The sequence below is a fragment of the Mixophyes fleayi genome, chromosome 10 (genome assembly GCF_038048845.1).
Source record: "Mixophyes fleayi isolate aMixFle1 chromosome 10, aMixFle1.hap1, whole genome shotgun sequence".
NCBI classification, from domain to species: Eukaryota; Metazoa; Chordata; class Amphibia; order Anura; family Limnodynastidae; genus Mixophyes; species Mixophyes fleayi.
In genome coordinates this window covers 86,794,895-86,821,727 of record NC_134411.1, presented here as the reverse complement: position 1 = coordinate 86,821,727, position 26,833 = coordinate 86,794,895, and positions in this window count along the sequence as shown.

Sequence of the window (26,833 nt, the reverse complement as noted above, 5' to 3'; positions counted from 1 at the left end):
GCGGGTGGCTGTAGATCCTCTATACCATATATGGGGCAAACACAGGATTTGTAGAGGGGGGTTTCCACACCACGCCACCAGTGGGCGTGACCAGCATGCATGGGGCGTGGCTATAATTTTAGAGAGTGCTTGGCTGCTCTCCAATTCTCCCCATAATATACATGGGCAATGCTGCGTGCACTACTGTTAGGTGCAGGCAGCTCTCCCTTTTCGAGCAGAGCCGTGTGAAGCGGGGGCAGGGTCCAGCCACCTCAATTATACAGTGCCCCAGGCATGGGGAGGGGGGGGATTCCAGGCACTAGAAAAACCCCCCTTGGTTTGCCTATGCATGTAAACTAACTTGTCTTTTGAGTGTCGTCAGTAGAGCTGTTAATCAAGCACTGATCAATACATTCAACAGTTTTGGATGCATTTTGCACCAATCAGGAGCACTTTAGGTAGGAAAGTGCATTTATAGGCCCAGTTTTGACAATGTAATAAAAGCATAAAAATGTACAAAGTGACACATAAAATAAACAACAATATCCTATTGTTTAACTCATAAATCAGACTTGACAGTATTTTAAAAATGTCAAATTTTCAATTAATAAAGAGGGTGAGCTAAAAGAAGAAGACAAAATGTTGAAATGACATTGGGCCTGATTCATTAAGGAAAGTTAAGCAAAAAATTGAGTACATTTTCTTACTCAAATATTCTGGACAAAACCATGTTGCAATGCAAGGGGTGCAAATTAGTTTATTATTTTGAACATAAGGAAAATACTGTCTGTTTTTTTCATGTAGCACACAAATACTTGATAGCTTATTTGTACACTGAAATGTAAAATTGATCTAGGACATGCCCTACCCCAAATAAAAACAGGCATCACATTTTAAATTAACCTCCCCCTCCACTGCAATATGGTTTTGCGCAGGTGCAAAGTTACTCATTTTATTTGCTTTCCTTTCCTTAATGAATCACGCCCATTGTTACGCTATCCACCAGGCACACATCAACCATCTGGACCTACAATTGTATCATTGGCCACACACACAACATTTGTATAGTGACGCTACCCAAAACCAGAAAGTGGGCTTCCAGCTATTGAAGAAGGTCCAATAAGGTGGTCAAATGGGTAATATTTTGCAATTAGCAAATGACTATTATAGATGATATAATTGTTATAAACAGGGAAGTTAATATTATACACCCTAAATCTCTGAATGAAGCACATGGGGGCAGTTCCTTTTCCTGGCAAACAACTGGGGGATAGAAATGGGAGCTCTGTGCAATATGGACAGTCATAGGCAAAAGTAAAATATATTTTTTTTAATTACTGGAAAAATATATAAGCCTTTGCTATCTATTAATATATTATATGTTCAGCACAAACACAGCTTACCAATATGTATCATTCTGAACAGGCAGTTGCTGATGTTACTATTTTTAAAGAAATCTGACACCAGCAACTGTCTAGTCTGACACCAGCAACCTCCCCATCCAGAACTCTTAAACACACAAAATGTATAACAAAGTCTGATTTCTATATCTTGTTGCTTCCATTTGTAATATGAAATAATGTCGTCGTACAGTATATGGTGAATTATTTGCTGCCACTGTCATCCTAATGTTTAGCGAATAGTAAGGTTAGACACAGCAATACTTGTTCAGATTTAGGGATATTTTTTTTCTATTCTGTCAACTTCCATTCTTCCCATGTTATTAATATAGAAGCGCAGACTGGGCAGTTTACTGCAGTTAACGCTCAGTGACAGCAGTGAGAGTTACCAGAAGAAAACTGCCAGGTCCGCTTTACTCTCAGCTTAGCATAAGCACCATAATGCACTGGATACAAGCTTTAAACCTCACTTGGAAGCTGCCGATACCAGTAAAAAACAAACCAACAAAAAAAAAATAAAACACTCTTTCATGTTTCCCTTGAGGCAAATTCTCTCCAGAACTAGACCTCACACAACCCTGTCTTTAAGTGGCTTGGCATTACATTAAAGCAGCTAACGTCACACACGTACTTATCATTCTGCTTGGTTTACATAGAGTTCCAAATATTTAGCCATTGTCTGCATCCATTTAAGCTATAGATTAATTACTATTCCATAGGGCCCAGGCATGTATATCTGGGCACGTTGATAAAAGATTGGAATCATGATAACCGTGTGTTTGCCCTTGATAATTCACAATTTACCTGTTCTTTTCAATTGCATTGACTAAGGTCTCGAGAGTAGCATTCTAAAAGCAAGACTTAGTACTTTCTGTGCCTCTGATGATTGGTACTGCCTCCTTTGGGGGTGGGGCCTAATGACTTACTTGGTCTTCACCAGCATGGAGACTGGGCAGGCCCTATTTTTAAAATGACTTTTATCTTCGCTGTGTATTATACTTTTACCACCACGGTAACAGAGAGAGATACTCAGCTGATATGGCGAAAGCTATCTAGAGAGAGTCATTTATCAGACTGAAGCTGTCCTGTATTTATTTAAGCGGCCAGGCAGGCTGGCTTGCGGCTCTACGAGGCTTGGCTTGCGGCTTTACAAGGCCTGGCTTGCGGCTCTACAAGGAGCAGTCCCTCTTTGTTCATGTGGCTTTTTTTGCCAATGGATTGAGAAGTGGAAGAGAGAAGAGACCCTTTTGTGGAATTCGGTGAGCAATAAATGGTTAGAAGAGGATTTGTATTAAGGAATCTAAAATAAATAAATAAAATAAAATAAAATAAAGGACTTTCTTACGTTGTAAGTTTTTATTCCATATGTATTATTTTACCGGTGAACTACAGGTCCCAGCAGGCTCTGGATGCCAGGGAATGCTGGCACTATTAGTTCTACAAACACCAGCATACTCTAGCAGGCATGGTTATGCTGGCACTTGTAGTTCTACAACGACAACCTTTCCAAGCTGTTTAGGGTTGCCAGGACTTTGCTGGGACAAGTAGTACACCAGCAAGACAATATTCATTTACATCTAATAACTATTTATTACCATGCATCCATCGCCCCAGGGAAGAGCTTTAAGCATTGGGCTGTTTTCCTGAGGTTATGAATTGAATAGAGGTAAATGGGAAGCCACATACTGAGAGTTATATAGTGAAAAGAGTTGGATCCTCCTTGAGCAGAACAGTGATGTGAATCTCCTGTCTAATTGGTGAGGGAAGATGTAGTGTGACATACACCTCTACATTAAATGAAGTTCATACATCCAACTTGATACACTGCGCTTGACCCGGCTCAAGCAAATCTGTCCCTAGGTGTTCCTGGATTACCGGAATGCGGTGCTGTCTGATAAAATAATGATGCTGCTATTTAGCTCTCTTACTCCTTGGCAGTGAACTCTGGTGAAATGAAGAGTGATTTGTTTGCTGAAATCATCATCAAGGGAGCATGTAATTGCTCAATCCACAGTCTTCAATTGTACTGGGCTATTGAAGTGACTGGACATGAAAAGGCAGAAGGGAACAGGCTTGACGAAAAAACTCTGCGCCATACGCCTTCAAAAAGAAGCCTTTTATGTCCAATAAAGCAATGATACATTGCACCGACTTTGTAATCTTCCAATAACGAACAGTAATTGCAATCTGTGCACAAATACTAGGGAACGGGAGCTTCTAATCTTTTCTTTAGGCTTCAGGTACCCAATAAATTTGCAAAGAGATTATTGTAATACACTTTCTTTCTGCTTGCCAGCAATAACAGGGATATTCACTAACACAAATGCAGTAACACTTAGCAATCGTTGGCTTAATTTTGTGCTACTTGCAATAGTCTGCTCAGAGCTAATTGCTGATTGGTTGCTTTGTTCCCTTTTCCACCAGTCTTAGAAATTTAGCCCATTAATGTCCCAGGTCCGTGCAATGCAGACAGGTTTATTCCATGGCCACAACCCACATAAGATTTGCCATTAAGCCCCCACAGCCCACATAAAACATTTTAGCTAGTTTAGGTCTCTTCGGGTTAATGTATCTATAGATAGGCGGCTATCCAGCGAATTGGACCCCAAGGATACTGTTGTATTCAGATCCAGCAGATGCAGGAATGTGCACGTAGATCTGGCATCTGATCCGTAACTGGTAAAGATGTAATTAATGTTGCAGATGTCTACTTATGAAATGGAGAAAAGCTCTTTTCCGGAGATAGGGCTTTTTTTTTTACTTTGCACTATTTATGAAGTGATGATATCACTGGTGGAGATAACCCTGAGTGGTGATAAGATTCGCCAGGTTTCTCCGGCAATATCTTCCCACTGCAAAGCATCGGGAAGTCTTTTTTTTACTAAGGATTGCGGCAGTACACGTTTAACATATTTTTTATTTTTACATTTTATTTGATCTATTTTGTTTTAATCACTAATACCACGTTCACACTGCCGCCCTGGCAATATCCCAGGTTTTCGAACCCAGGATACTGCCGTGTCACAGAGCATCCCAGCTCATCAGACCCCATACACACTGCACCTTGGACCTGGGAATTTCCCAGGTCGACCACTTTCATACTGAACCCCGTTCTGCCTTGGCAATAAGTGTGAGTCATTACAAGAATAGCTTTGATTGGCTGACAAAGATTAGATCAGCTCCTTTCTGTGAGATCCAGGATGGACCTGGGAATAATCCTACAAAAGTCCCCGGTCATCAGACCCGGGTAGATTCAGGGACCCCCGTTCACACTGAGCCATGAACCGGGTCGTCGGAGCTTGCCCTGGCAATATCCTGGGTATTTAGGTCAGTGTGAACGTGGTATAAGTGGAACTGGAAGCTGAAGTCTAGGCTTCCAGTTCCACTGCCATGTGTGATCTGGTCAGCTGGGACTTGTATGCACACTCTTCAAAAGACTGGCCGGCAAAGCAGTAAGTTAAGCCTTATCGCTCCCTACCAGCAACGCCAAGGCAGCGGAGTAGCACTTTGTGGCCCCAGCAATATTTTATTGATAAATCAAGGTGACAGGTAGTTTTCTATCTCTACGATATGAATAGAATAGAAATAGAAAACCAGCCCTAGAGCCATGCCTTAGTAGCTAGATCCGGCAGTATTGATTATTGTAGTGTGATCATTTTCTTCGGCATAGGAGACCTTGCTACGTCCTATAGACATGACCAGGCTAAAAATTAAAATATCCAGTTTTTGTTTTTTTATAAATATAAAGAATTACACCCTCCTGGCCACTAAATGTCCCTTGATTTTCCAGAATACGCACATATCTGACACAAGACACCGCAAAAACATTAATTCATGCACTCATCATCTCCAGCATCGACGATTGCAATCCCCTCCTTACTGGTCTTCCCAAAGGCAGACTTGAACCCCTACAATCTATTTTGCACGCAGCGGCTAGACTGATTTTCCTTACAAACCCTTATTCCTCTGCTGAGCCACTCTGTCAGTCTCTACGTTGGCTGCCTGTATTTGAACGAATCCATTATAAAATTCTTCTACTAACATACAAGGCCATCAACAAAATTGCACCGACATACATTTCCTCACTTGTCTCGAAATATCTCCCTACTCGACACCTCCGTTCTGCTCGAGATCTACGTCTCTCCTCCACTCTCATCACATCCTCCCATTCTCGGTTACAGGATTTTTTCCGGGCTGCACCTACTTTGTGGAATTCCCTCCCTCGCACAGTAAGACTTTCCTCTAGTCTTCAAACCTTCAAGCGTTCACTGAAAACCCACCTCTTCAGACAAGGTTATGAGATTCCTCAACCATCATCTTAATTTCCCTAGATTACCCTATTGCCATCCTCTACACTGCTAACGCAAGACAACAACCTTCTGGCCAACATTGCAACACACACAGCCCACTCAGTACTTTTACCTTTGCAGTCTGGCTGGTCCATTGTGCAATATGATGTAGCACATGCCCTTGTGTTTCTAACTCCTATTGTCCTATAGATTGTAAGCTTTCGAGCAGGGTTCTCTTACCTCTCTGTCTGTATGTATTACCCAGTATTGTCTTATTAATGTTTGTTCCCAATTGTAAAGCGCTACGGAATTTGCTGGCGCTATCTAAATAAATGTTGATGATGATGATAATGAATGACACATGATGCAAAATGTTTGCTTTGCCTTATTTTGTAGATGAGTGTAGCTATTGCATTCACAATACCGCATATATATAACTACCTTGCAGTACGTTTACTGTTTGGACATTAATTTACTTCCATTTTTCCTTTACCTTTGTACAGCAAATTAAACATGATGGACTTTAGTACAATTTGTCCTCAGAGCCTGAATTACTAACAGAACATTGATATCTATTGCACTATATTTCAGCTCTGTACGTCAATCAGCCAGGCTCCCCTCTACCGTACGCTCATCAATATGCTCTTGTGGTTCATCGAAAACTTGAAAAAAAAAAAAACGTACCTCGCCTGTCTACGCTAGTTAATCCAAGAGAAAGACAGGCCGGTGGAGGCCGTTGTGTGTTAAGGAGGAATGTAAAATGTGAAATTAAAATGTAAATTAAAATGTAATTGGTTTTGTGTGCATAGTTTAGATAAGATTTACTTTTGAAGGATGAGTTTGCGTTTTAACACAGCAGGTCCAGATACCCCGCGACACACTTGCAGGTAATAATGGGCGACCAATACAGGCCATAAATATTGCAAATGATGCAATTTGAATGGGAACACCCTGTGAACCCTATGACCCCCCCTGTGATTAATTCTAAAACTGTTCTGTTCCTATCAGACCTGCAGTAGGCTCCCTGATGAGATCAATACAGCATAGCTTACAGATTCTAATAGAAGTGTTATTATCTTCTAATCTACAGCTGAACGTTATTTTTTTTTTTTGATGAAGCTTTTTTTTTTTTCAACGTTGAAGCAGTCGAAATTTTTGCAGCAACCTTGAAGGCGGTTGTTTTCTAAAATGAAGATACATTAGAGCCCCTCTCAAGGATTTATCAATGATGGGGACACGGTCAGTGTTTTGCGATGCACACAGTTAAAAGGCACATTTGTATTCCGAGACTCACAATTGGTTACAATGACCTTCCCTGTCAGAGTCGATTTTCATGGCAGACAAATGTTTTCAGTGTTGAGTGGTAAGGGACAGATTTTCTGGGGGGGGGAGAGGTGGTGAAAAAAAAAAAAGAAGAAAAATATCATTGTGCAAAGACAGCCTGTAGATCCATTTAGTTAGTGCTCAGATTTCATAAATCACATTTTAGAATAGGCATGTCTAGCAAACAGCCTTGTATAACTGCCTTGTGTATCTTAACATCAGGCATCAAGCAAACAGATCAATGAGGCACATAACAGCACAACTTCAACCTGCTACAATAGAAAGCAAAATACCGATCTTAATGCTTCTGCTTTTGTTCCAAAATTCTCTGACAGATTCGCATTCAGAAATGATATCTTCTCTGTGTGGAATGCAAATGTCAGTGTTTGAAGGTACGTCTCAGTCTTGACTTAAAGGCCTCGATAAACAAAACAGAGTGCAGAATGCAATCTGCAATTGCAATGTTTTAAGTGGTTGTTTCATATACTGTATTACATACTGTATTTGCCACTATTCCTTATTATATACAGGGCCGGATTAACCATAGGGCTAACTGGGCTACAGCCCAGGGGCCTATGGCATCCAGGGGGCCCTTGAAAGTGCTCAGCAGCAGTATTGATCGGTCGGGGGCGCCCCAGCCTGATCAGTGCTGAGCACCTTCCCTGCAGTACTTCTCCGGCGCGCTGTAGTCTCCTTACTGAGGAGATCTCGTGAGTCTCACTCTCACAAGATCTCCTCAGTAAAGAGAGTACAGCGCGCCGGAGAAGGAGGTAAGTGCCGGGGAGGGGGAGTGCGTGGGCAGCTCCGATCACGGGGGGGGGGAAATGCGCGGGCAGCTCAGGCAGCTCCGATCACAGGGGGGGCCCTCACAGGGGAATGGAGGCCCCCTTAGCCCAGGGGCCTCTATTCCCATAATCCGGCCCTGATTATATAATAATCCTGTGGTAGAAATTAATAAAATATATTTCACATACATGAATATATATTTGCTTAAATGCACCTAAACTGTGTCTACTGCAGCAAAGTGTCACTGGAAATAGAATTTAAATCCTGGCAGCTAAGACATTGTTTTTTTTCCTGCATTTATTGGTAACAATCCTTTTAAAAATACATATGTTTATGTCATATTTTACCTATGTACAAAATATTGCTTAAGAGGTTGGCCACACATGTTACAATTCAATCATGCAATCTGATCATTCTTTATTAAGTCTATCAGATGTGATTGGATTGAAGTGCAGGGCCAAACGCAGGATTTGTAGTGAGGGGTTTCCATGCCACACCGCCAGTGGGTGTGGCCAGCATGCTTTGGGGCGTGGCTATAATTTTAGACAGTGGTTGGCTGCTCTCCAACTCTTCCTATCCCCATCATATACATGGGCAATGCTGCGTGCACTACTGATAGGGACACACAGCTCTCCCTTTTTGAGCAGATCCGTGTGAAGCGGGACATACCTTCCAACTGTCCTTACAATCATGACAAAGTCCTGACTGAGTGTGTCAGAACAGTTGACAGACCGTCCTGCTCTCTCCTACCTGTTCTTGCTGCTTTCAATACTTGGGGAGAGATGACTGTGAACAGTGCAGACAGAAATGATCTGCACACAAGCTGCAAAGTGGCTGGTCCTGGGGCAGGGTCCAGCCACCTCAAGCATACAGTACCCCAGGCTGGGATGGGGTTTCCAGGCACTAGGAACACCCCCCCCCCTCGGTTTGCCTATAAAGTGGGTGGCAGTGTCTGTTTTGTAACCATGTGATTAAAGTCTAATGATTCTAAAACTGTATAAATGAAAAGATTATACAGGTGGACATCCCTCAGCCCCCATTTCTAAAAAAAATGAAGAGCTTATCTTGATGACTACACAGACACAATTCAGACTTTACCCTGGTTTTACCCTCCACACAATACAAGGTAGATCTTATTATGGTGACCTCTACCTAGTACAAGGCAATACTTATTCTATCGAACCCTATCCAAAACAGAATGCAGACCATATATTGTTGGTAATGGTACCCAGCAGAAAAATGTAGGTGGCATTCTAATCACAATCTACATCATCATTCATCATCATTTATTTATATAACGCCACTAATTCCGCAGCGCTGTACAGAGAACTCACTTACATCAGTCCCTGCCCCATTGGGGATTACAGTCTAAATTCCCTAACATACACACACACACAGACTAGGGTCGATTTGTTAGCAGCCAATTAACCTACCAGTATGTTTTTTGGAGTGTGGGAGGAAATCAGAGCACCCGCAGGAAACCCACGCAAACACAGGGAGAACATACAAACTCCTCACAGATAAGGCCATGGTCAGGAATTGAACTCATGACCCCAGTGCTGTAAGGCAGAAGTGCTAACCACTGAGCCACCATGCTCTGTTGTTCTTCTGATAGCCGATTAGTTTACAGGTCTGTGTCCGGTTCCCTGATTAACTGGAAGCCGGACAGCAATAAGAGAATCGAAGAAAACCTCCCAAACCTGGATTATTGTCTGAGAGAAAATTACACAAATGGCACCTCTAGGAAACTATGTCTGCTGTGGCGGGAGGTTACGTATCATGACAAGACTCACTTGGTCATGTATGACATGGGTTTGAAACAGTTAATATCATCATCATCATCATTAATATAGCGCCGCTAATTCCGCAGCGCTGTACAGAGAACTCAGTCACATCAGTCCCTGTCCCATTGGAGCTTACAGTCTAAATTCCCTAACATACACACACAGACAGACTAGGGCCAAATTGATAGGAGCTAATTAATCTACTAGTATGTTTGTGGAGTAAAGCAAATTTAGCCCCTCCCCACAGATGTATGTACCTTCTGCTTAGGGTTCCACCAGGCTACCTCAGTCTCTTCGAATTTCTAGGCTTTGGGGGGCTAGAATGTATAAAGTCTCCTTTGTACAAGTAAATTTGAAAACTAGACTGGCAGAAAGACTTGGCAAGTAGATCAATGTAGTTCATATCACAGTTATTGTAATAAGTGAGCACCAGACCATCTACTTAATTAATAGTTACAAAATAATAGTTGCAAAACAAAAAGCCCAGCAGTGTCTCTAAGATGTTGCACAAGAGCTGACACTCTGTGTCGTTCTTCTCTATAGCAGCCCTTATGATCTCCCAGCATCAGGCAGTTCTCACAGCACTTAAGTGTCCCTTGCACCCAGGCTTGGTTACTACAGTCAGACTCCCTGACTTCAGAGCACTACTCACACAATGCGTTCCCTTGACAGTTTCAAGCCTGCTGTCCCAGCATGCCCATAGTACACAAGATTAATTTCAAGAGCTGACACTATTAGGAAGTCTTTAGTTATTCACTGACTTGGCAAAATGCAACCCAATTTAGCAAATTGTACTGTAAACCAAACAATTACCTGCAAATGTAGTGTTACTAAAGTCAAGACTATCTGACACATGAATTATTTAAGAACACGAGTACAGAGCGTTGTTAAATGTGATTAATTGTGGCAAAAGTCATAATACTTACTCAATAAAATAAAAACCTGTTATAACAAATCTACATAAAAAAAAATGTCAATGCAAAACACTATTTTTAAAAAGTTAAAATAAAACACTGAAATTGCAGAATTATACTCACATCGTCTGTGGCCTGGGGAAAAGCTAGAAGATTTGGACAACAGGCTGATCTCAAAAATCTGTTTTGCCATTTAGTAATATTTTTTCATTGCTTTTTAAACCCTTTTCTTCCTTACCCCAAAACCTCACTGAAAGAAATGTGCTGTTATTTTAATACTCTTTATAATCAACTCATAGTCCCTTTTGGTCATAGATCATTTATTCATTGCCCAAAAATATACCATGTCTTCTTTCTGTAACATAGTAGGAATATGTAATTGGTACCAATATGCTTTTAGGACTATCTGATTAAATGAAAATAAACATAATTATATTGCCTTGTGCCTATGCAGACTTGCGTTGTTCTGACACTTATGCGCGCTGGTTCCTGGAGAGACGGGAAGTGGCGTTTTAATGCAGGTAGAGGCGTGTTTATGCAAATGCGGATCACGCAGACCTGCAGAAAGACTCATATATTCCTGTTAGGATTCACATCTTCTGCTATTCGACAGGTGCAAGTACTCGCTGTTGGTGATGATGACTTATCATAAACCAGGCTTAGATGCTGCTAATGCGGAGGAGTGCGCGGCTGCGCATATGAACAGAAATGCACAATTTTTCCGTGCTCATTTTTTGGAAATAATTTAGCCCCTTTTTCAACCAAATCTGATCCCGCCCCATAATGTTCAATTTAACATCAACATATTGCTTAATTTTTTTTAATAAAGATGGTCTAGTGGTTTAAGATGACGAAGATGGGGTTTGAAAAAATATACAGATTTTAATATAGTTTTCAGCAAATCTTTTTGAGATTCTGTGCCTTGCCCGTGATCAGCACAATATGAACCTGTAGTGGTTGCAGTAAGATTATCAGGTTTATCTCTATAATCTAGCAGGCTAAGTATTGAAGGTCATTCAATTCCTACTGCATAGGTCGTGGTGCTGCAACAGTAAGGAGTTCTTGACGAATTGCTATTTTGTTAGCAAGATGACATTTCTACTTCCAGCAGGAACAAACCTCCATATGAACTGTGTAATAACTATATTTCCATAAAGCTTTTAGCAGATTGGAAGCAGGGTATGAAATAGACAATTTGTATCACCTCTTTTAATGCTTCCAAAGCAGGTATTACGGAATCCTGTTCAAAAGTAACATTTACAAATTACAATAACCTTCTATGGAGCTTCTAAGTTGGAAGTGTTTCACTCCACTGAACACCACAATGAATTTACATCTTTATAAGCAGGTAAATTTAGGAAATAGCAAATATAAATGGAATTTTACGTGCTGCTTTATTTCTTTTTTATCCCAGGTCTCATGATTTGGAATTGGGATAGTTACCAAAATGCCACATTTGTCAAATAAAAGAGGTATTAAAGGGCAAGTACTCCCTATTTGTATCTAGTTTTTCATTAAATCATATACATAATATTTTCTTTAAATTGATTAAGTCACTTGGGGGTAGATTTATTACACCTTGAAAAAAGCAGAATGGGAGGTGTTTCCTATAACAACCAATCAATTTATTGCTAACAATTATCTAGAATGTACTAGATAAAAGATAGCTAGAATCTTTTTGGTTGCCATGGGCAACAGCTCCACTTTTTCCTTTTAGAATGTTTGATAAATCTACCAATGGGCAAACAATCTGCTTCCCAAGACTTTATAGTGCCCCAGAGCACATCAAGGTGTAATCCTGCTCCTTATATGACAAAAAGGCAGAAAAAGCTGAAGGGATGCATTGTGCAAAGTGTAAATACTCAGATCAAAGTCGAAACCTCCTAATACTTTAGTAGAACAACTTTTTAAATAAATAAAATTTTTACATTTATCTCCTAAAATGCTGATCGGTTTTACCTCATTTACAGCTGAAGTTAATCATGAAATGTGCTTCTCCGCTGAAGTGCACCGTGCATGGGAACTATTTTGACCCATTACATGTATTAAGTGAGAACCAAAGAAGTCCAGCTCAGGGTTGGTGAACAGTTCAAGTCCTTTCGCATAGTGAAAATGACTGCGCGCCATTATGCATAGCACATAATGTCTCTAAAAGTCATAATAATCTCACTCCACAAAAAGAAGGCTTCATCTGTGCTTGGCCGAAATCAAAGCTCAATTGCCCCAAGAACAAAGCTTATTTTGAACTTCATAAATAGCCTGTTTGTATTTTAAATTTTCACCTGTAGTACTGTTACCTGTGGCTTGGGCTAAAATATGAATGACCCACAGGGAAATATAGCTATAGCAGACAGTTGAGTAAAATAGATTACACATAGTTGAAACATTGCAAGTACATAATAAAACAGAGCATAGGATTAATTGTGGACTGGTTTGGGGGCTTTAGGGTAAAATAAAGTCATATCTACCCCCCCCCCCCCACTTTGGCATTGCCATTCACACCTAAATGTTTAGTCACGGCACTAGGACCCAGAGTCTGGTGCCCGACTTACTGCGACAACTATTGCACTGCACCACCACGCAACAACACCTTTTTCCACAGTCAACGTACTTTGCAGTAAAACCTATATGTGTAGGGACCCTCTGGTCACCTATACCCACACCCAAGAACTAGCCAGGGCAGAGGAAAGCACAAACAAAATGATGCATTATCCCCCTATGCACCCCAGGACCACACACAGTGACAGGGGTTACATATGAAGTGTCAAAAATTCATAGAAATGCCTATTGTTATCTCTATTTTAGCATTAACGTTGTTTTAAATAATTGATTGTACACCTGAATATTGCAGAATCCACACTCCTCATGTAAAAGACTATACCCAACTCCACCGTTAAATGCTAACCATCCCATGAATAAGTTGGATATTTTTCCGGCGAAACGCGTTTACTTAATGTTTTATAATTTATTTTTAATACTTTTTCTTATACTTCTTTAATTCCTATAAATCTATTATTATCACGTATTTAGATTTATTTTACTCAGTAACCATTCATTATTACCAACATTTTATTTTATTACATGCGCTTTTAACATGTATACCCATCCTTATTTTATTCATTTATATCCATTACTTATTTGCTCATATGGTGGATCATTTTGAATTGGACATTCGGCAATGGCTTTTCTTCATGCGTCCGCATATGTTCGTATATAGTTTTTTTCATATTGCTGATTAGTGTCTTCTTACGGTTGGAGAGGGGGATGGGCAAGGGCAGAGGCGGGCAACTGTAGGCTGAGTACAGTAAGAACATGTTCAAGTAATTGTAACACAAGTAGACTTGGATGCATCCACAGGTACACCTTTTAGGAGGTGAATTTCTTGTGTGTACTGGAGGGCTGTTGCAACAATACACAATAATGAGGATTACTGTCCCCAGTAGGAGTTGCGGCCGCTATGGGGCCTGGAAAAGCTGTGTCGCTCTTCCAAGAAGATCAAGCAGAGGCCTCTTCTGAGCATACTTGGGTTACAATGGGCAATTCGCAATTTGCCCCTAGTGACTGCCTTCAGACTGTGGAGGCTGATAGTCTCAAGGCTGTCACAGCTTGGAGTGAAGCTATGTGACCCTAGAAGAGAAGGAAGGAGAGGTTGCAGTACGAATATTACTTGTTTGTAACTTCCTTCTCGAAGACTGGCAGCATTGTGGGTTGGAAGTCTCAATGGATAGTGTCAAGAAATGTTATTTGCACCATTTTGAATTAAACGCAAAAATGTGTAGGAACATTATGGGTAGCTCAACAAGACTTACCATTTTGAAAACTAGACAACCTACTAGATCAAATGTGTGTACACCTGAGTTTATTACAGCCAGGATGGTGGCAATGTGGACATTAAAACTCTCCAATCTGTGGACTTCTTTATGCTTTCTGTAGCGTAGGGTATTATTGTCTAGTGAACACCAGTAAATAACTACTAAGGGGGTACCTTATTTGAAAGAGGTGACTCCCCTCTTTCAAAGGAGGGTGTCCAAGATTCTATAGGTGCGAGGATGGGGATTATCTGTGCATTACAACCAGTAATCCAACCACCCCCACCCCTCATCCTGGGCTTCTTATTGTTTTCTGTAGTGTAGGGTGTGATTGTGATCACCAAACAATAGCTGCTAAAAGGCCATTTATTATTTGAAAAAGGGAAAATCATATGTCTCTATTGGGAAAAATGCTTTATTTAAATAAATAAGTAAATAAAGCATTTTCACTATTATTTACTTCTCCTATCACCATCCTGAGATAAATCGGCCAAAGCTATCACCGACAGGGAAGGTTTAATCGTTAATAAATAAGCCCATTGGTGACTGATTGATTGGATATTGGTTCAACCACAAAAGAGCAGCCTGCTCTGCGTGTAGGTATGAGATCCACTTTAAAGTAGTAGTGGTAATGACATTGGAAGTATAACCATTTGACAGGTTCATGCAGGTGGGTAGCTTACGGTCTATAGAGGTTGAAGGTGTCCATCCCCTTTGAGGACAGTGACCTGGAAAGTCAGGAAGCAGGTGAGCTTATTGAAGGACTGTTTCTAGCCCTGGACTGACTAAACAATATGGTTTATTTTTAGCTTTCATTGTATTTAAAAACCACTAAAACGAGTCATGTTGTTCTGTAGCCGGATAAGAACGAGGCACAACGACGTCTACAAATTTGTGCATCAGGGTGTCGGAATAAGCAGCAAAAAATCAGCACTGTGTTCTTTTTTACTTTACTTCTAAGGATGTTTTATGATTCTGACTATTGCAATTAATGAAATGGTAATAAGACTCTGGAATCATGCAGCGTTCTGAAATCAAAAGAATTATTTTTCCATAGAGCAAGAAAATGATATACTTTATGAAAAATACATTTTGTATTAACTTCAATTCATAATGATCTTTCATATACTTTAAGTTCCCAGTTTTTCTTTTTTTTTGTCTTGTTGCGAAGTTGTTTCAGAGTATGCACTGGAAGTTTTTTTGTTTTGTTTCTTTTCAGCTAAATTATGCATTTTGGTTTCCATCAAGTTAATTATAGAAACTTGCTAATTACACTCCAACGCTAGTTAATCTAATTATATTACTGTATTTGTTGACAAGTACCTCAATCAACAAATAGGTCACATAATCACATAGACGTTTGCTTGGAAAGAAGCCGTTTAGGTTCCATTACTGACTTTCGACACCTCCCCATTCTGTTTATCTCAATGAATTAAAACCTAAGTAATGTAGATTCTAATTTTTAATATGAAGAACAAAAAAATCCTTCCCAATTCAAAATAGTAATCGAATTCCACAGCTGGATAAAAAATGCAACCAGTTAATAATTTTATTGATATTTAATTTATATTATGTTTAGGTAAAAAGATATTGTGACCGGATGGGCTTACATCGCCACCTGATCTGTAAGGAGGAAGGAGGAACGGAGGGAGGATCTTCTTGCACAGTTTATCTTGGTTTCCTTCTCACCGTCAGTAGTCGACTGTTACCGACTACTCCTACTGGTGTCACCTTGTCACCAGACACTCGCCGACTGCGAATGCCAACTGCGCACTAGTTGTAGAAGAATTCCGCTGCCACCACTGTTCTCCTTTGCGGCACCCAGAACCGCAGGGCTGCTGGGTAGCGGGTAGAGCATTGACAGACGCTGGGTTCAACACAGGACAGCCAGGGAACAGATTAGAGTGTAAGCTCTTATATTTTGGTCACAGCATACAGCAAGTAAAAGTTGTAGGCAGAATCATCAAGCAGAGATTGCTCAGAGTCCTGACAAGGACTTTTTACACACCAGTTTGTGGTAATGGTGATCATCCAGAAGTTACAAATGGAAAGATACATTACATGGTCAAACAGTGCTCCTTTTATACAAATTCTGACACACATGCCATCAGAGGGCAACCCCCTGATCCTAGATGGATCTGCAAAGTCTGAGATATTACATCAGATATTTTAATATCGGGAGGCAGTATGTTTTCCAAATTTGGATTTAAATCCAATGCAAAGATAACAAAATTGACACCAATCTAAAACTTGCTGGTTGCACTACTCAGACAGGTTCTATGATACAGGATGAAAACTACACATGTAATAAAGGTAATGGCTTCCTGCGGTGCATTTAGGCTAAAGAAAGTGTTTGTCCCTTCACATAAAAAAGGACTAATTAGTACTAATGAGGATTTCCTCTCGAAGCTACACAACAGATTTCTTCACATACATGCCTGGCATAATACATTTGAAATCAATACATTTCCTATACCGAAATACACACGATATAAAAAAAAAAAATTATCGGTACATTTGCAATGATCTAAATGTGCACACTCTGCTAATAACTTAAATATATTTATACAATATGTTATTTATAAATGATCCAGCCACAGATATACATTTTGTAACTATTATTTATAAACACTGAAGGTCATTTATGAAGTTCACTCGATGCGCATTGTAAGTCTGCACAAGAAGGTGCAAGCCTATTCTCCAATCCTGGGAAATGCAAATTATATGTTCGCCTAGGTCTCTAGAGAGGCAAAAAATCTTTCGGAGTAGATTGTGCAGAGTAAACATTATATCAAAGTCTAACCTCATACCACTTACGTAACATCTCTTTCAAGAAAATATAGATGTCTGTTTTTCTCCTATGATACATTTATGTCTTTAATTAATCACAACAGTGACGTGATATTGGGACTGTCTGTATTGCATGTAGTTATTCTATGTGTGTGAAGCTTTATATTATGTTAGTTGGAGTGCAATACGTATCTGAATATGGGTCTTATTAGAAGAATAGGACGAAACCCAAAGACTGTGCAGTCAAGATGGCCACCATATAGAGAGGAGCACACTTTAATATTAATATCTTTATCTAATTTCAATAATCTTGTTCCACAGAAGGTAATCTTGTTCCGGCACCAGTCTGAAAAACTAGGTTCACCGGTGTGTCTACTACAGCCAGGAACGCCCACTCTCTACCCAACAACTCCTCACCTGTGCAAATTTCTGCTCCTGCACAAATGCCAACCTCATGATCTGTTGTGAAAATTTAGGGTAAATTTTGCAAATATTAATTAGTAATATCACTGTAGTACTGCTACCTCTATCCCTCGCCACAATTGGCACTTGCTCAATCAAAGGCTTAGTGGGAGATTCAATTAGCCATGCAGTGTCTCCAGACACTTTACGGCAGAGATTTTACATAAATCTCAGTTCATTTTTCCATGTACCCCATCGAGGTGCGAGGGAAAATTTGCGGAGATTTGTACCATAATTGCCGGCAATGTGCTCGGCGCCATGTCTGTGTCCACATTGCCGCCAATTGAATCTCCGCCTTAGAGTACATATAAACATCCATTCATGAAGAGAACATTACTGTTCTCAAGCTTGAATTTCGTTGTTCAAATTTGCGTGGAAAAAACAATAAAATTGCTTTATAATCTAACTATTTATAATCGAACAAGCTAAAACATGATCGAAATTTTGAACTTTAGAACCGGTTTAACAAAGCGGACGAGAAACACTTTGTTAAAAGATTTTTTTTTAAATTTTATTTAACTACTTATTCCATTAAGAACATGGAATAATAGGAATAAGATTTGGCCTTATGCAAGACCTTGCGATAAATGTATCAAGCTGAGAGTTTTCTGGCGGGTTTGAAAAGTGGAGATGTTGCCTATAGCAACCAATCACATTCTAGCTGCCATGTTGTAGAATGTACTAAATAAATGATAACTAGAATCTGATTGGTTTTTCAAACCTGCCGGAAAACTCTCAGCTTGATACATTTACCCCCTTATCTGAGTTCTATTAATATTAACATCAACTAGAGCACAACACAAAGCATTAACCTATTGTTTTGTTTGTTCTTGGGGTGGGTTCCCAGCGTTCTCAGATAGATATCGAACAGGATGCAAGAAACACAAAAGCTAGTGTGTTAATAAATGAATGATTTTAATTGATTTAAATACTTTATGCTTTTTGGCAAAGAAAAAATAAATAGCAATTTTATATAAAGTCTAAGTGCAAACAACAATGACTGCTCGGCAAAACTATTTTTAACATAGTTTTTATCAAAGCAATGAAATTTTAACACCCTCTGTTCTTGTGAAAAAGTAACTGAATTTCATTTGCAAACTTTTGTTTTTTTATTACAGAATGATTGTTGCGCTATAAAAGTTTTCCTTTTTTAGTGTGTGTGCTTTTTTGTTTAATACTTTGGTAACTTTTAATGACTGAAAACCCTTCAACTCTACATAATACACTCACACCAACCTCCAAACTTAATAGCTAGAGTCCAACCAACAAACTATCAAACTGTCAATCAATAAACTGTCCAGGTCGCTATAATGAGATCCTCATTCACAGCAACAACTATAGGAATAATCATACCAGGAACGGATGAGCCGTTTTATTACTTGCAGATTCATCAAAAGGACCCCTGTCTCAACTAACATCAGCTTTATTAAAATAAACTAGAGATTGTCTATTCAGGTTCACTCTACCTTTTCTACAGTTAGTACCTGTCTCTGACAAACAAAAATAGAATACTAGCATAAAATATTAAAAAAAACAATAAATAGACACAATGTATGAATGAAATAGTCCTCTGTGATGTTGCAAGACTTAGCAAAACTTTGTTGGCTTTCGACATGTACACCAATGTCAACCACACATGGAGAATTTATGCTGCTGATTGTTAAACTACTACACCCGTTTCAAACTCACTATTGCTCTAGTGATTACACTGGAGGTATTACAGGTGGCGCTGCCCTTAATGTGCTACCGCGTTGTCGTTCTGTATTATAGCAATGTACTCTGTTGTAGAAATAATGTTCTAGTTGGATTTAATGTTGGTTTTACATGCACAATGTGTTACGTCTGTGTGCTAAGTTAACTACACTGTTTAATATAAATGTTATTCCACAAAGAACTTCCCAGTGCGTTCTAGAACTGAATTAAAGAAACATAATCTGCAATACTAACAGTTTACACTGACTCCCCTGGAGCACAGGGTCTAGTGAGCACCCCAGTTTTTAACGGCGTCCCCCACAATGAAATGTAGGGTAGAACTACAGGGTGAACACAGGAAGTTGCTGACAATAACTAATTGATGGCAGAAGTATATTGAGGAGAAACGATAGAGAAATGTATTAAGGGACAGGTCAGAGGTCAGAGCAGGCAGCAGGGAGCAGCGAACAAGCGAAGCTCGGAGCCACAAGCAAACAAAAGTAGTCAAAAGGCAAGGCTGGTGCAATAATGGGTAGAATATACTAGGGATGTGCACCGGCCACTTTTCGCGTTTTGCGTTTTGGGTTCTGATTACCTTCAGGTTTTGGGTTCTAATATGTTTTGCCAAAACACCCCCCTTAAGGTTTTGGGTTTTGGGTTCTGATTTTTTTTAAAAAAAGCATAAAAACTGCTAAAATCCAGATTTTTTTTTTTTTTTCACTCCTACGCTATTATTAACCTCAATAACATTAATTTTCACTCATTTCCAGTCTATTCTGAACACCTCACACCTCACAATATGGACTGGAGTTATACAGCAGTACCAATGGACTTATACTGCAGGATCAGTGAACGTAGTTATATTGCAGTACCAATGGACTTATACTGCAGGATCAGTGAACGTAGTTATATTGCAGTACCAATGGACTTATACTGCAGGATCAGTGAACGTAGTTATTTTGCAGTACCAATGGACTTATACTGCAGGATCAGTGAACTTATATAGCAGTACCACTGTACTGGACAGCACCACTGGAATAATGGCAGCACCACCACTGGACTGAGCAGGACAGAGCACAGGACAGCACCACTGGACTGAGCAGGACAGAGCACAGGACAGCACCACTGGACTGAGCAGGACAAAGCACAGGACACCACCACTGGACTGAGCAGGACAGAGTACAGGACAGCACCACTGGAATGAGCAGGACAGAGGACACCACTAAAACACCCTCCCTCTTCCCTGATCAATGCCCGAGTTAAGATGGCGGCGGCAAGCGGGGAGTATAAAGAATCCGAATCTCGCGAGATCCGACGGTGGGATTATGACGAAATGCCTCGTTTTGAGTTTTGCGATTGGCGGGAATACCCGAACAGTTCTCGGATCGGGCTCGGATCCGCACTGTTCGGGGGTGTTCGGATTTAGAAAATCCGAGCCCGCTCATCCTTAGAATATACCAATAAAAATGAAGAACTATAAACACACTCAACTTGTTACTCAAAACCGAGGCGAAGTACTAAGCTGTTTAAAGCTGGATACGTCAGCAGGAAAGTTTTCATAGGTACTTCCGCACATCACGGGATGTGCCTTGTTCACAGATTTCAGAAAAGTAAAAGAGAGAGGAGAGATCATGTAAACATACAGGTAAGAGAGTAGGGATGTGCACCGGCGAATTTTGAGGTCTCGTGTTTTGTGTTTTGGATACGGATTTTCTCGATGTTTTGGGTTCGGATTTGTTTTTGGGCTTATTAACCTCAATAACATTCAATAACAATAATTTCCACTAATTTAAAGGCTATTCTGAACACCTAACACCTCACAATAATTATTTTTTTTTAGTACAAAACGTTGCAACGAGGTATCTTTCTGGACTGCGTAGAGGAGTGTTCCCCACAATACAATTAAAAACCCATCAACTGGTCTGAATTACACCTAAAAATAGTATCTGGACTGCATAGAGGAAACCACACTGGCCACCACAATATAATATATAGAAAACCTTCAACAGGTCTGAATTACACCCAAAAATAGTATCTGGACTGCGTAGAGTAGTGGGCACTGGGCACCACAATAAAAAATATATAGAAAACCTTCAACAGGTCTGAATTACACACAAAAATAGTATCTGGACTGCGTAGAGGACTGGCCACTGGCCACCACAATATAATATATAGAAAACCTTCAACAGGTCAGAATTACACCCAAAAATAGTATCTGGACTGCGTAGAGGACTGGCCACTGGCCACCACTATATAATATATAGAAAACCTTCAACAGGTCAGAATTACACCCAAAAATAGTATCTGGACTGCGTAGAGTAGTGGGCACTGGGCACCACAATAAAAAATATATAGAAAACCTTCAACAGGTCTGAATTACACCCAAAAATAGTATCTGGACTGCATAGAGGACTGGCCACTGGCCACCACAATATAATATATAGAAAACCTTCAACAGGTCAGAATTACACCCAAAAATAGTATCTGGACTGCGTAGAGGACTGGCCACTGGCCACCACAATATAATATATAGAAAACCTTCAACAGGTCAGAATTACACCCAAAAATAGTATCTGGACTGCGTAGAGTAGTGGGCACTGGGCACCACAATAAAAAATATATAGAAAACCTTCAACAGGTCTGAATTACACCCAAAAATAGTATCTGGACTGCGTAGAGGAATGGCCACTGGCCACCACAATATAATATATAGAAAACCTTCAACAGGTCAGAATTACACCCAAAAATAGTATCTGGACTGCGTAGAGTAGTGGGCACTGGGCACCACAATAAAAAATATATAGAAAACCTTAAACAGGTCTGAATTATACCCAAAAATAGTATCTGGACTGCATAGAGGACTGGCCACTGGCCACCACAATATAATATATAGAAAACCTTCAACAGGTCACAATTACACCCAAAAATAGTATCTGGACTGCGTAGAGGACTGGCCACTGGCCACCACAATATAATATATAGAAAACCTTCAACAGGTCTGAATTACACCCAAAAATAGTATCTGGACTACATAGAGGACTGGCCACTGGCCACCACAATAAAATATATAGAAAGCCTTCAACAGGTCAGAATTACACCCAAAAATAGTATCTGGACTGCGTAGAGTAGTGGGCACTGGGCACCACAATAAAAAATATATAGAAAACCTTCAACAGGTCTGAATTACACACAAAAATAGTATCTGGACTGCGTAGAGGACTGGCCACTGGCCACCACAATATAATATATAGAAAACCTTCAACAGGTCAGAATTACACCCAAAAATAGTATCTGGACTGCGTAGAGGACTGGCCACTGGCCACCACTATATAATATATAGAAAACCTTCAACAGGTCAGAATTACACCCAAAAATAGTATCTGGACTGCGTAGGGTAGTGGGCACTGGGCACCACAATAAAAAATATATAGAAAACCTTCAACAGGTCTGAATTACACCCAAACATAGTATCTGGACTGCATAGAGGACTGGCCACTGGCCACCACAATATAATATATAGAAAACCTTCAACAGGTCAGAATTACACCCAAAAATAGTATCTGGACTGCGTAGAGGACTGGCCACTGGCCACCACAATATAATATATAGAAAACCTTTAACAGGTCTGAATTACACCCAAAAATAGTATCTGGACTACATAGAGGACTGGCCACTGGCCACCACAATAAAATATATAGAAAGCCTTCAACAGGTCAGAATTACACCCAAAAATAGTATCTGGACTGCGTAGAGTAGTGGGCACTGGGCACCACAATAAAAAATATATAGAAAACCTTCAACAGGTCTGAATTACACACAAAAATAGTATCTGGACTGCGTAGAGGACTGGCCACTGGCCACCACAATATAATATATAGAAAACCTTCAACAGGTCAGAATTACACCCAAAAATAGTATCTGGACTGCGTAGAGGACTGGCCACTGGCCACCACTATATAATATATAGAAAACCTTCAACGGGTCAGAATTACACCCAAAAATAGTATCTGGACTGCGTAGAGGACTGGCCACTGGCCACCACAATATAATATATAGAAAACCTTCAACAGGTCAGAATTACACCCAAAAATAGTATCTGGACTGCGTAGAGTAGTGGGCACTGGGCACCACAATAAAAAATATATAGAAAACCTTAAACAGGTCTGAATTATACCCAAAAATAGTATCTGGACTGCATAGAGGACTGGCCACTGGCCACCACAATATAATATATAGAAAACCTTCAACAGGTCAGAATTACACCCAAAAATAGTATCTGGACTGCGTAGAGGACTGGCCACTGGCCACCACAATATAATATATAGAAAACCTTTAACAGGTCTGAATTACACCCAAAAATAGTATCTGGACTACATAGAGGACTGGCCACTGGCCACCACAATAAAATATATAGAAAGCCTTCAACAGGTCAGAATTACACCCAAAAATAGTATCTGGACTGCGTAGAGTAGTGGGCACTGGGCACCACAATAAAAAATATATAGAAAACCTTCAACAGGTCTGAATTACACACAAAAATAGTATCTGGACTGCGTAGAGGACTGGCCACTGGCCACCACAATATAATATATAGAAAACCTTCAACAGGTCTGAATTACACCCAAAAATAGTATCTGGACTACATAGAGGACTGGCCACTGGCCACCACAATAAAATATATAGAAAGCCTTCAACAGGTCAGAATTACACCCAAAAATAGTATCTGGACTGCGTAGAGTAGTGGGCACTGGGCACCACAATAAAAAATATATAGAAAACCTTCAACAGGTCTGAATTACACACAAAAATAGTATCTGGACTGCGTAGAGGACTGGCCACTGGCCACCACAATATAATATATAGAAAACCTTCAACAGGTCAGAATTACACCCAAAAATAGTATCTGGACTGCGTAGAGGACTGGCCACTGGCCACCACTATATAATATATAGAAAACCTTCAACAGGTCAGAATTACACCCAAAAATAGTATCTGGACTGCGTAGAGTAGTGGGCACTGGGCACCACAATAAAAAATATATAGAAAACCTTCAACAGGTCTGAATTACACACAAAAATAGTATCTGGACTGCGTAGAGGACTGGCCACTGGCCACCACAATATAATATATAGAAAACCTTCAACAGGTCTGAATTACACCCAAAAATAGTATCTGGACTGCGTAGAGGATTGGCCACTGGCCACCACTATATAATATATAGAAAACCTTCAACAGGTCAGAATTACACCCAAAAATAGTATCTGGACTGCGTAGGGTAGTGGGCACTGGGCACCACAATAAAAAATATATAGAAAACCTTCAACAGGTCTGAATTACACCCAAACATAGTATCTGGACTGCATAGAGGACTGGCCACTGGCCACCACAATATAATATATAGAAAACCTTCAACAGGTCAGAATTACACCCAAAAATAGTATATGGACTGCGTAGAGGACTGGCCACTGGCCACCACAATATAATATATAGAAAACCTTTAACAGGTCTGAATTACACCCAAAAATAGTATCTGGACTACATAGAGGACTGGCCACTGGCCACCACAATAAAATATATAGAAAGCCTTCAACAGGTCAGAATTACACCCAAAAATAGTATCTGGACTGCGTAGAGTAGTGGGCACTGGGCACCACAATAAAAAATATATAGAAAACCTTCAACAGGTCTGAATTACACACAAAAATAGTATCTGGACTGCGTAGAGGACTGGCCACTGGCCACCACAATATAATATATAGAAAACCTTCAACAGGTCAGAATTACACCCAAAAATAGTATCTGGACTGCGTAGAGGACTGGCCACTGGCCACCACTATATAATATATAGAAAACCTTCAACAGGTCAGAATTACACCCAAAAATAGTATCTGGACTGCGTAGAGTAGTGGGCACTGGGCACCACAATAAAAAATATATAGAAAACCTTCAACAGGTCTGAATTACACCCAAAAATAGTATCTGGACTGCATAGAGGACTGGCCACTGGCCACCACAATATAATATATAGAAAACCTTCAACAGGTCTGAATTACACCCAAAAATAGTATCTGGACTGCGTAGAGGACTGGCCACTGGCCACCACAATATAATATATAGAAAACCTTCAACAGGTCAGAATTACACCCAAAAATAGTATCTGGACTGCGTAGAGTAGTGGGCACTGGGCACCACAATAAAAAATATATAGAAAACCTTAAACAGGTCTGAATTATACCCAAAAATAGTATCTGGACTGCATAGAGGACTGGCCACTGGCCACCACAATATAATATATAGAAAACCTTCAACAGGTCAGAATTACACCCAAAAATAGTATCTGGACTGCGTAGAGTAGTGGGCACTGGGCACCACAATAAAAAATATATAGAAAACCTTAAACAGGTCTGAATTATACCCAAAAATAGTATCTGGACTGCATAGAGGACTGGCCACTGGCCACCACAATATAATATATAGAAAACCTTCAACAGGTCAGAATTACACCCAAAAATAGTATCTGGACTGCGTAGAGGACTGGCCACTGGCCACCACAATATAATATATAGAAAACCTTCAACAGGTCAGAATTACACCCAAAAATAGTATCTAGACTGCGTAGAGTAGTGGGCACTGGGCACCACAATAAAATATATAAAAAAACCTTCAACAGGTCTGCATTACACTGCACATACGGCTGCTCCTCCATCCTCTCCATCATATACATGTTGGAGTTTCAGCGTGTGAAAACCTCTTGTTTTTGATAATGTCAGTGCATTTTGAATATTTTTCAATTTGCCCCACACCACTGAATGTACTTTATCTATGATACGCATCTATCTATCTTGACTGCGTAGTGTGGTGGCCCCGGTACACAATTTGGTACCGAGGCCACAATATAATTAAAAAACCCTCCACGGGTCAGAATTCCACCAAAAAAGGGTATGGACTGCGTAGTGTGGTGTGCCCGGAACACAATTTTTTACAGCGCCAACAATATAATTAAAAAATTGGGCATCAACTGTCACCGTTGTTTAATATCTGATACACCTAAATATGGACTGCACAGTGGAGTGGCCCCGGTAGTAAATTTGGTGCCGGGGCCACAATACCTCCTCCAACTTCCAAGTGTAGTGTTTATAAAGACAGACAGCGTCGAAGTGTTATTAGTTGACTTTCTTAACCCTAAAATTGTCCCTGTTGCAAATATTCGTGTAATGGACAGTTACTTTTTCATTGAAAGACTCAAGCTTTCAAGTGTAGTGTTTATAAAATATAAACAACAATACAGTAGTTTTAGAGCACGTCAATACCTCTTGTTTTAAATTATGACAGGGCATTTTACTTTTGGTTTAATTTCTTGAATTTGTTTAAATTTGGTTTTACTTTTTGAACATGGCAAACGACTGTTGATTGGTCATATAATGCAAAAAAAAAAGTTCCAAGATGGAATTGTCCTTGGGACCTCACACCCACCCTTATGTTGTTGAAATAGGACATGCACACTTTAACAAACCAATCATTTCAGCGACAGGGCCTACCAAACAACTTTGACTGAAATGATTGGTTTGTTTGGGCCCCCACACCAAAAAAGCTATTCATCTCTCC